Below are 12,196 nucleotides of genomic sequence, written 5' to 3'. Positions count from 1 at the left end.
ACCTGGTGCAAATGATGAAAAATTAGTAAACCCCGGTAGGTTGAACAGATTTACAGGCTGTGCTGGAAAGCTGAAAGGACAAAATAAACTGGGAGAAGGAGGGTGTGATGCACTACTGACTCTTTCCTTGCTTCCAGGTTTTTCTGGATGATTTTGTTGGCGCATAAGTTCATTTAGCGTTTGCTTCAACCTGTAAAAATTTAAGGAGTCAGTAATTTAAAGATCAGTTGTATTACCATCTATGTAGAGTACATCCAGAAAGAATATATGTAAGACATGATTCAACAGTATGTGGAACAAACTGACTGCTCTGATGTTTACTACAACAAATATCTGCTTGTCCTGCATGCTTAGTTCAGTAACTTAGCCTTTGCAACAAGAACTGTGCTTATTAGCACTTCTAACAGATAGTAGGCATAATTACAACACGCATTGTTTATATTGTTTACAGCTTTACTGAGGTACGATTTACACACCATACAACCTACCTAAGGTAAGTGTAAAGTTGAGTACTATAAAAATTTTTTTTTTAAGTCAGGTCCACGGTATTAAAAAGGAACATTGAGCAATATCTCTGCTTATAAAATTCCCAGGTGTCAGAATATTCGAAAATGAAATTTGGTTCAGGCCCTTTTCTCCCAGAAGGTAACTGTAAAACTCTTGCTCAGTTTTAGCACTTACTATACACTCTCACTACTTCTAAGAAACAGATTACCTTTGTACATTATTCTGTTGCCATGTTAGCTGGGTGTAGCACTGGTTCAACTGGTGCATTATAAGGTGTACTTGAGGAGATGCAACATTGCTGGGCATAACACTGTAAGGGCCCGTGAGAAGAGTTTGTAGCAGACAAGACAGAGTCTGTGGAAAGAAAATTTTCAGAATAGTTGCCGATGACATGAGAAAAACGTGTACTGCTTCAAAAACAAGATAAAAAAATTCTACTTTACCTGCTGGTCTTGCATCAAAGTCTGACAAATACTGACACTGAAATCAAGTTGTTTCTTTAGCTGATTGATTTGTTCTTGCCACTGTTCTTTCTCTTCTACATAAGAGAGTTCTGACACCCAGCGAAGGTTTTCCTGACGCTGCATGCTGATATTCTGTTGTCTTGTCCTGGCTAAAGGACGATAATTTCCATCTGCTGAAAAAGGGCGATTGTTCTTCCACCTAACACAAGATTTAAAGCATTAGGTCATCTTATGTAATTATTTGGTTTTTAAAATCTGGCAATAAACCTTGATACCCTGGTCCATACACCTGTATTCTCTTCACAGGACTTAAAATGTATGGAAAATAGAATGAGAAAAATTCTGGATTTCTAGTCTTGTACAATATCATTTTTCATTCCTTTCGAATCTTTTTTCATTTATGTTTTACCGAGAATTGTCTATATAATTCCGTATTCTTCAAAATGAAAACAGTTATGGGACTTCCCTGGTGGCACAGTGGTTAAGACTCCACGCTCCCAATGCAGGGGGCCTGGGTCGATCACTGGTCACGGAACTAGGTCCCACATGCATGCAGCAACTAAGAGTTCACATGCCACAACTAAGGGGCCCACGTACCGCAACTAAGAAGCTGGCGAGCTGCAACTAAGGAGCCCACCTGCCGCAATTAAGACCCAGCGCAACCAAATAATAAAAATAGGGAGGGCTTCCCTCATGGCGCAGTGGTTGAGAGTCCGCCTGCCGATGCAGGAGACACGGGTTCGTGCCCCGGTCTAGGAGGATCCCACATGCCACGGAGTGGCTGGGCCCGTGAGCCATGGCCGCTGAGCCTGGGCGTCCGGAGCCTGTGCTCCGCAACAGGAGAGGTCACAACAGTGAGAGGCCCGCATACCGCAAAAAAAAATAGGGAAAGTTTGCCATTAAAAAAAAAAATTGAAAATACTTATAGTTATTACACCACAAGCATTTTTCCACTCTTCATGCTTTAAGCTTAGCCACGTAACATTCCATCAAGTGGAATTACTTAACCATCTTTTACACATGAAACATTTTTCAGTTATAAATAAAAACGTAGTAAATATTTTTGTTGATAGATCTTTTTCACTATCTATGATTTTTATTTTTGCTTAATTCCCCAAAACAAGAGTGAAGATCAAAGCTTATCAATCTTGATCTTATCTAGCTGGAATCTGTCTCAACGACAGTACTCTTGTGATACAATAAATATCGTATTTGGTCTTTGTCCCAGGTTCCCAGCACAGAGTTCCTAAAACTCTTGGCCATCTCCTGAGTGATGACTGTCTTTTGTTATTCATAATGAGCTCCTTCTTGTCAGGCCCTAGTTAGCTTCACGATGAGGGCTAGTCACCAGAAAAACCAACCAGGTGTTGGGGGTTGGAACTTTTAGCCCCATCCCCCAACTTTCACAGAGGGAGATTGAGCTTCATCGTCAATGGCCAGTGATTTAGTCAATTCTGCCTATGTCTGCCTATGTAAAGAAACCTCCGTAACAACTCCTCAACAAGGTGGTTAGGACAGCTTCTGGGTCGTGAACACAGTGAAGCGCTGGAAGGCTGGTGTGCCCAGAGAGGGTATAAAAGCTCTGTGCCCCTCCCCAACCCATCCCTGGCCCTGCACATCTCTTTCACTTAGTTGTTCTTAAGTAGTATCTTTCGTAAGAAGTCAGTAAACAAGTATTTTCCAGAGTTTTATGAGTTGTTTTAGCAAATTATGGAACCTGAACAGGGGCTGTGGGAACCGCCAAATATGTAGCCAAGTCAGACAGAAGTGTGGGTGCCCTGAAGACTTGAGACTTTAAAGCGGCATCTGAAGTAAGGCACTTGGGCTTCCCTGGTGACGCAGTGGTTGAGAGTCCACCTGCCAATGCAGGGGACACGGGTTCGTGTCCCGGTCCGGGGAGACCCCACATGCCGCGGAGCGGCTGGGCCCGTGAGCCATGGCCGCTGAGCCTGCACGTCCAGAGCCTGTGCTCCGCAACGGGAGAGGCCACAACAGTGAGAGGCCCGCGTACCGCAAAAAAATAAAAAATAAAGTGAGGCACTCTTGTGGGACTGAGCCTCTTAACCTGTGGGCTCTGCCCTGACTCCAAGTAGTTAGTGATGGAATTAAATTACATTGTAGAACACACAGTTGGTTCAGAGAACTGAAGAACTGCTTGGAGTCAGAAAGACCTGAGACTCTTCAAATCAAGCAAAAAATTAAAACAGCAAAACTAACCTATTTTTAGTTTCCTTTACATTATAGGAGTTATGATTTGCACGGCTAGAAGGACACACGGAAAAGCTAACCTATTTTTAGTTTCCTTTACATGATAGGAGTTATGATTTGCGCTGCTAGGAGGACACACGGAAAAGCTAACCTATTTTTAGTTTCCTTTACATGATAGGAGTTATGATTTGCGCTGCTAGGACACACGGAAAAGCTAACCTATCTTTAGTTTCCTTTACATGATAGGAGTTATGATTTGCACTGCTAGGAGGACACACGGAAAAGCTAACCTATTTTTAGTTTCCTTTACATGATAGGAGTTATGATTTGCGCTGCTAGGAGGACACACGGAAAAGCTAACCTATTTTTAGTTTCCTTTACATTATAGGAGTTATGATTTGCGCTGCTAGGAGGACACACGGAAAAGCTATCATGGGAGCCGGCGTCTTGCTCCTCCTCCTCCTCGTCTTCATCTGTCCGAACAACTGCTTCAGAAAGGTAACCATCTTCATCTCCTTCTCCATCTAGTGCACACTGGGTAGAACCTCCCCAAGTTGCCATTGTTCTAGAGATTAAGAGACAAAACACGAGATCATTCTGTAGATGAGCTAAATACTTTACCGCCTATTATGTACCAGACACTGTACCAAAGAAAAAAAAAAAAAATATATATATCACTGCACCAAAAAAGTGTATGTATATATGCATATATATATGTATATGCATATGTGTGTGTATATAAAATTTCATTTAGTCATAGTAAATATGAGATGGGTGGTACTCTCCAACTGCTATTATAATCTGTTTACGCTACCTTCCAGAAAACAATGCTTCATATAAATTAAACTAGTAATCATATCCCCTGGAACTTATTCCTAAACTAAACCCCTCTCAACTTTCAACTTTTCCTTGAGTCACAGTTTTCTAGATCAGAGTTATCCAGTAGAACTTTCTGCAATAGTAGTAATAATCCATATCTGTGCTGTCCAATAGAGTAGCCATTAAATACACATGACTAATGAGCACCTAAAATGTGGCTGGTGTGACAGAGAAAATGAATTTTTAATTTTATTTAACTTTAAATAGCCACCTATATTTAGTGGCTGTCGTACTGGAAAGCACAATTCTAGACCCATGGTTCTCAAACCTAGATGTTTAACAAAACAATATAAAGAACTTTTTTAAAGTATAGATGTGTGGTACACAGAACACAATAAAATATTGAAGATATAGTTTGATCAATAAAATTCGTATTGGCACTCTAAGAACAGGAATAGTTCTTTTATGAGTACGAAAGAGAGTACGGTTTAGTGCAATGTTGCAGAAATGCCATCTGATACCAAAAAATTAGGTCATAACAAATTTGGATTTCAAAATTTTAGATCTGAATACTACTATAAAGATAAGTAATTACCTGATCTTACAGATAACCAATTCTTTTAGAAATATTCTAAATATGGAAATTTCAAACATAAATCCTAAAAACTGAATGTTTTACACAATAAAATGTTTTCAAATTCTTAGGAAATTTACAAATAGCAGATACTCAATTTAAGTTTAAAAAAAAGCACTTATTTCTGGCCTGATAGAAAAGCACTACAAAGTATCAAGCATTTTCTTTTTATAAACTTGAAACTTAACTAAGAAAATAAGGCTTATATACTCAAGAAAGTCTGTATCACCGTTTGAGCAAGCGTCTTAGTAATTTTTGTAAATTTTTTAAAAAGAGAGAAAGGTGATGCTGTGAGAAGTTACAACAGAAAGTAGCTGGATTTAGTCAAACTGAGTCACAAAGGTGATGCTTAAAACACAAGTCTCACTGCAACAGCAGATTTGTGCTATGATGCAGAGGGGAAATGAGGCTGCCTATCCTATAGGCCGTAAATAGGTGATATTTTAAAAAATGATTTTAACAGCTCTCTTACTTTTCTGTTCTACTCTGTTGAGGCGTACACAGGTTCTCAGACCCATCACTTCTCAGTGAAACAGCCACTGGAGATGTAGTTTCAGCCAGACCTTGCCTCCTCTGATGTTCAGCCATCAAAGCTTCAAGCTGCTTTCTTCTCTGTCGCAGCTCTTCCCTTAACATTTCGTGTCTTCGCATTTCTGACCACAACTGTTATTTTAAAAATTAAGTCAAGTTGGTGTAAATATCGGGACTTGTTTTAGCCTTAAAGAAAAACAGCCTAATACTATTGTCAATACCAACAAATATTTCTATTCTCACTCTATCCTTTTTACACTGAGATACCCAAGAAGATCAAAATGATATTTTAGTAATAAGAAAAAATTAGGCAATCATTAATTCTTTATGAAAACAGGTAGCACCCAAGTATACTTTATCAACTATTAGAAGAAAGTTACAATGTTTTCTATAAATCCCATATAAATAAAATGCCAAAGGACAGGTTTTTCTAATTGAAATGATTACTATTTACTATAACTAACCCTTACATATGATTCTGCCAAATAATTGCTAATAAAGGGCAAGGCTATTTTGAAAATATACAAACTTAATTACTTTTTGGAAAAAATTATTTCTTCCCACAACGAAAAGACACATAATAGGCTACATTTAAAAACATGTTTCAGTTTCCTTCCTCAAGACTCAGGAACAAGGTACAACATACCTCATTATCTACCACTGAAGGATCATCAGGTTCAAAAGCAGATCTGCTTGTACTGGCTTCATTTTCATTAACAGTTGGGGTTGAAGTAACAGCTGGCATATATTTTTTTGTGGGACAATTACCTGCACTAGTGGCTGACAGCTAAAAAAGAATTAAAACTATTATGAGGAATTAAAGCAATTATATGTTAATTTCATAAAAACAATTATTTCACTGCTTCTCTAGGGCTCTAGTATCATATTTAATTTATTACCACCAGATTTCAATTGACATCATGATCTAAAGAAAATATGACATAAGCAAACAAAGATGAAAACACACACTAAAGTTGAACAGTAGTAACCAACCCTCCGAAACAACAGAGACACGAGGGATAAAATGTTACTGTGGAAAATTTCACATACTCAACCCAACTCCGACATATATTCCTCTGCACATTATTTAGATTGGGAACGAGAAAAAAAGGATTAGATAAAGTAGAAAAGGTAAGCGTCTAGAAAATAAAGTTATATTAGAAATATCACTTGATATGTTTCCCTTTCTTTGAAAACAAAACCTGACTGAAGAATAGAGCTAACCAATAAAGGGTAGGAAAAATCTAAAAAAAAGAATTGATATTCCCCTCCCATATTAACCCTCCTCCTGATTACCTGACATGGTCAAAGACTGCACATTCTCTGTTCAACTCAAAAACCCATGCATAGGGTACTATTTAATAAGCATATATACATTTAATATTCAAACTACAAAAACAATATTTTAATTTCCCTAAAAAACTCATGATGGCTTAACAGCTTTATTATGTAATTTTAGGCCAGTAAAAAATGGAAATGCTAGTCCCTTAACTACCAAGTTCAAACCAGAATATTTTAATATAATACATACTTATAAACACTCATGTTCTGAATCCACAGCCAGCCGGCCCAACAAGTGAAAGAATGGGAATAATTAGAGTCAATTCCTATGTGCTACCTTTCACAGTATAAATGTACATCCTTAACACATTTCATTTGTCCATCCATTTCATTAATCATAAAATTAAGATATAAATCTATCAAATTAGCACTAAAAAAAGACAAAGAGTACTTTCAGTTGACATTAAGATTTTAAATATCTTTCTTCAGACAAACAGAAAGAAAGAAATTTCCTAATTACCTGTAGGTCAGGACATGCCTTTTGCAATGCTTGAATTTTCTCTTGAATCTCAATCAGTTTCTTTCTTTCTTCCTGCAATTGTTTGAGCTCTCTCTGTTGCTGCTGTAGTTTAGCCTCATAAAATTTCTCTCTATAATTAAATTGACATTATATTTGTGGACTCCAGTAAATCTGATAATAGCATTAAGCACGATGTAATACAGTACCTAGCGGAGTACCTTCTCTCTAATAGGCACTAAACTTTTATGACCTGAAAGCCAGAAGCTTAACATACCTTGCCTTTTCATTTACTCCAGCATCTTTCTGTGTTTTATTGGTATTTCCTCTAGTGTTATTTGCATTTTGTTTGGTGTCTTCTTCTGCTGGGTAGAAATCATCCAAATTTGAGGTATTGGCAGAGATAACTCCTTGATCTGCTGTATCATCATCCTAAAACAGCATCATTATATTAAAACAAACTTGATATCTAAAGACATTATCCAATTCATACCTTAGTAAATACAACTAGGTTGCAAAATTAATGTAAAATTTAAAGCAGTAGGGAAAGCATATGATTTTGAGCAATGAAATTCATCCTCTACCAATGGCAGGAAATAAAGTACTAAAACTAAAAACAGTACATTAATAATTTGAGTTGCCAATTACCCAGCAATGGCAAGTACTAGTTTGCCTTTTCTTTCCTTGACCAGATTCTAAAATCAAAGAAGAACTTTCTAGAGAATATGAAAAAGATACAAAATATATCATTGGAGCTTGGAACTCTTGATATTAGATACTTTTTCTTCAGATGTGACTTTTACATTAACAATTTAACAACCAATGTCTATTATCAATTGTTCACTTAAAAAGCTTTCCATTTCCTCACTTTGGTCTTTAGTTTGCCAAACAAGTACCAATGGCTCACAATACAAAAACGAATGAGAATGTACCACCTCAAATCTGTAACTACTGGAAAAACAACAAAAGTATCATATCTTCCTAACAGTAAATACATATCTTCTGTTGAAATCAATGTGCTTATTAAAATGGAGGACTGGGCTGGCAGCGCACTGGTTAAGAATCCGCCTGCCAATGCAGGGGACACGGGTTCAATCCCTGGTCCGGGAAGATCCCACATGCCGCGGAGCAACTAAGCCCATGCACCACAACTACTGAGCCTGCGCTCTAGAGCCGGTGAGCCACAACTACTGAGCCCGCATGCGACAACTACTGAAGCCCTTGCACCTAAAGCCCGTGCTCTGCAACAAGAGAAGCCACCAAGATGAGAAGCCAGTGCACTGCAATGAAGAGTAGCCCCCGCTCACCACAACTAGAAAAAGCCTGCATGCAGCAACGAAGACCCGACGCAGCCAAAAATATATAAATTTATTTTTAAAAAATCTTATTTAAAAAAAAATGGAGGATTGGAGGTAACCTATGACATTTTCTTAAAGACATTTAATATTGGGCTTCCCTGGTGGCGCAGTGGTTGAGAGTCCACCTGCCGATGCAGGGGACACGGATTCGTGCCCCGGTCCGGGAAGATCCCACATGCCATGGAGCGGCTAGGCCCGTGAGCCATGGCCGCTGAGCCTGCACGTCCGGAGCCTGTGCTCCGCAACGGGAGAAGCCACAACAGTGACAGGCCCACGTACCGCCAAAAAAAAAAAATTTAATATTGTATACTTTATATTTACTCATGCTTTCTCTGCAGAAATCAACTGAAACTTTAATCTTTGGAAATAGAGAGTTAAAGCTAACTTTGATTGTAAAACTGTCTAATCGATTTTAAGCTTATACACATGGTGTTACTCTGGTCTTCTCATCAATCTAAAGGCTAACCTGATTTATTACTAAAATGGTAAGATTAAAAAGAAACTGAGTTGGGACTCAAAAACAGAGAAGCTGGATCATGAGGCATTTTCTCACAATAAAAAAGTGGAAAAACCAAAGTATGAAAAAAAAACTACATAAAGTTTCAGATTGTCACATGAGAGTGTCTGAACAACTGAAATGATATAAACTCCGAAGCTAAAAGTAACTGACTAAAGAATTATTGTTTCAACACATGCTGCATCACAGACTAAGGAACCATATAAGGGCTATATAAATTGTCTAAGCTAATCTAATCAAGAAGAGTAATAATAGTTTTATACAATCATGATAACTATATAACTGTTTAAACCTTCTCCTGAGTCTCTTGGGAAAGGATACAAGTAAGGGCACAAGCAAAAGAAGACTACCCTTAATAAAATAAGTAAAATGTATCAATCTTAAACATAAAAAAACTTGGGGAGTTTGGATCATTTTTTTTTAAATAGCTCTCAGAATGAGGACCCTTAATCCCTCTGTATTGCAGTTTTCTCATTTTTCATACATGTTATTTCAGGTCTTAGAACACTCACTAAAGCAAAAGAGCTGCATTCAACATAAGCCTGAAATTAAGCTGATTCATCTATAAGCCACCAAGTTATTCATCATTTCTCATCTATTATTCCCACACGGGCAATACATCTGAGGAGAGGAGTCATAAAGAAAATATGAGAAAGTAATTAGCAAGTACAATGATGTTCAAGATAGCACAACCTATGTTATTATTTGCTTTAGAAGCTGTCTTAATTTTTTCAAATGGTACTACTGTCATACGATCAAAGTTCAAATAGTAAAAAAGATGTTTAGAAAAATCTCCTTTCCATCCCTTTCCCCAATTCCGTTCTCCATAGGTAACCAGTGTTATCAGTTTATGTATCTGTCTACAGATATACTTTGAACATATAAGCAAAAATATATACATGTGTATATAAACCTGTATGTGTTTGTTTGTATACATGTGTTTATGCTCCTTCTTCCCTTCAACACCGCTTCTTACAATAGGAAAACCTTAGAAAAAGCCAAAAGCCAATTCCAGTAATGGTTAAACAAGCTATATGGTATCTCAATAAAATAAAATGTAATCAAGGGTATAAGGAAATGGATTCATCCACCACTGCTTAGATATCAATTAATATAGTCATTCTGGAGAGCAATTAAGCAGTGTCCATTAAAATTAAAATGTGCAGGGCTTCCCTGGTGGCGCAGTGACTGAGAGTCCGCCTGCCGATGCAGGGGACATGGGTTCGTGCCCCGGTCCAGGAAGATCCCACATGGAGCAGCCGGGCCCATGAGCCATGGCCGCTGAGCCTGCGCGTCCAGAGCCTGTGCTCCGCAGCGGGAGGGGCCACAGCAGTGAGAGGCCCGTGTACCGCAAAAAAAAAAAAAAAAAAAAAAAAAGTGCATATACTCTGACAAAGCAATTCCACTTCTTCATATCTGCTCTTGAAAAACACAAATGCACCACAAAGCTTGTGAAAGAACGTTCACTGGATTGTTCTTTCTAAATAGTGAAAAACTGGAAACAACAAAAGTAAACATCAATAGGATGTCAGATTAACTAAACTAAGGTCCACTGATACTACAGAAAACTATGTTGCAGCTAAAAAAGAACTGTATCTACTGTGAATATATATATATATATATATATATAAAACATATGCAGTGCAGTAGCATCTGTGAAGGAGAATGGGATTATGAATGAAGGCTCAAAGGGAGTTTACTAGTAGTGTTCCCTTTATTTAAAAATGGGAGCACATTCATCTTTCACTTGAGTTACTCAAAATAAGTAGCATTCCAAAAGAAGTTGTGAATAACAATTGAATTATTTTCATTCACAAAAAAATTGTTTTTCTATACATTAGTGTGGTTAATTTTAATGTTCTATACTTCATTTTTTTCAACCTAACACAAGCTAAGCAAACCTAAATGAAGACAAATCACTCATTCATTTTACCAGAAGTTTTTTGGCTTCCAAAAATCATATAAATTTCAATACTTTAGGAAGTCTCTCTTAAAGATATTTTTATAGTGATTATGTTACTGAGAAAAGAATATATATATATAAAAAACAGATGAAAAGGAATGATTTAAAAAAGTTCAATCATTCTTAGAAAGTTTTATACCTAGTCTAATAAACTGCAAAAAGCCTTTGGACCACATCAGTCAATATACAAGTGTTAATTGTTACATAATTTCACATTCATACATTCAAATGGCTTTTTAAAATTTACAACTAATAGTTCCAACTTTACTTGTTTGGCCTTACTGAATAAGACAATATGGTTTTTCTTCTACATCAAGTGAGTTAAGATCTCAGTGAGAATGTCAGTCTCAACTCTGGCTCTGACAATGGTATAACTCTGGTCAACTAACACCTTTAAACTGTGTATCTGCCTCACTGAGATGTTACCAAGTTCTATGTGATATAGAACTGGGGTCTCCAGCAAAAAAACAAACAAACTGTTTTTGTAATAGTTATACTGGTACACAGCCATGCTCATCTGTTTGCATACTGTCTACCACTGCTTTTGCACTGAGTGGTTGTGACAGAAACTGTATAGCCCACAAAGGCTAAAATATTTACTAAGTCACCCTTAGAAAAAGTTTGCTGATCTCTGATAATATGGCATGTAAAGCGCTAAGCATTTAAACCTGGTATGTAGTTAGAACTCATTAAATGTGTACTAGTATACTTATACCAACATAATTATCAAACACATAAATTTTACCTTATAAGACTGTCCATTTGACACTTTTTTTTTTAAATACAAGCAGCATTTACCTGCACCAATGCAACAAGATCTTGTAACTGTCTAAGTTTCTGTTTTGCAGCCATAAGTCTGCTGATCTTCTGTTCAAATTCAGCATCTTCAGGCGTCTCATCAACCAGACTGCTCCGATGACTAGATAATGACGCTCCACTGACTGCCTCATCTTCTGCTTCTTCCTCTTCCTCCTCCTCACCTTCACCTTGTGCAACGTGAATCCCCTGTTCTTGTTCTCTATTGTATCGACAATCTGCTGAAAACATGTACCAGTGAAATCAATATTTTAATAAACTTAAGAGTACTAAAGAAAGGAATTCCGGGCTTCCCTGGTGGCGCAGTGGTTGAGAGTCCACCTGCCGACGCAGGGGACACGGGTTCGTGCCCCGGTCCGGGAAGATCCCACATGCCGCAGAGCGGTTGGGCCCGTGGGCCATGGCTGCTGAGCCTGCGCGTCCAGAGCCTGTGCTCCACAATGGGAGAGGCCACAACAGTGAGAGGCCCACGTACCGCAAAAAAAAAAAAGAAAGGAATTCCACTTCCCAAGAGTAATATGGTAAAATTATCTGTGAATAGAGTCAATCATACCTAAAGAAGGAGGCATGTTTAGAGCCCT

Source organism: Phocoena phocoena, chromosome 21 (assembly GCF_963924675.1).
Source record: "Phocoena phocoena chromosome 21, mPhoPho1.1, whole genome shotgun sequence".
NCBI lineage: Eukaryota > Metazoa > Chordata > Mammalia > Artiodactyla > Phocoenidae > Phocoena > Phocoena phocoena.
Note: the sequence above shows the minus strand (reverse complement) of the source record.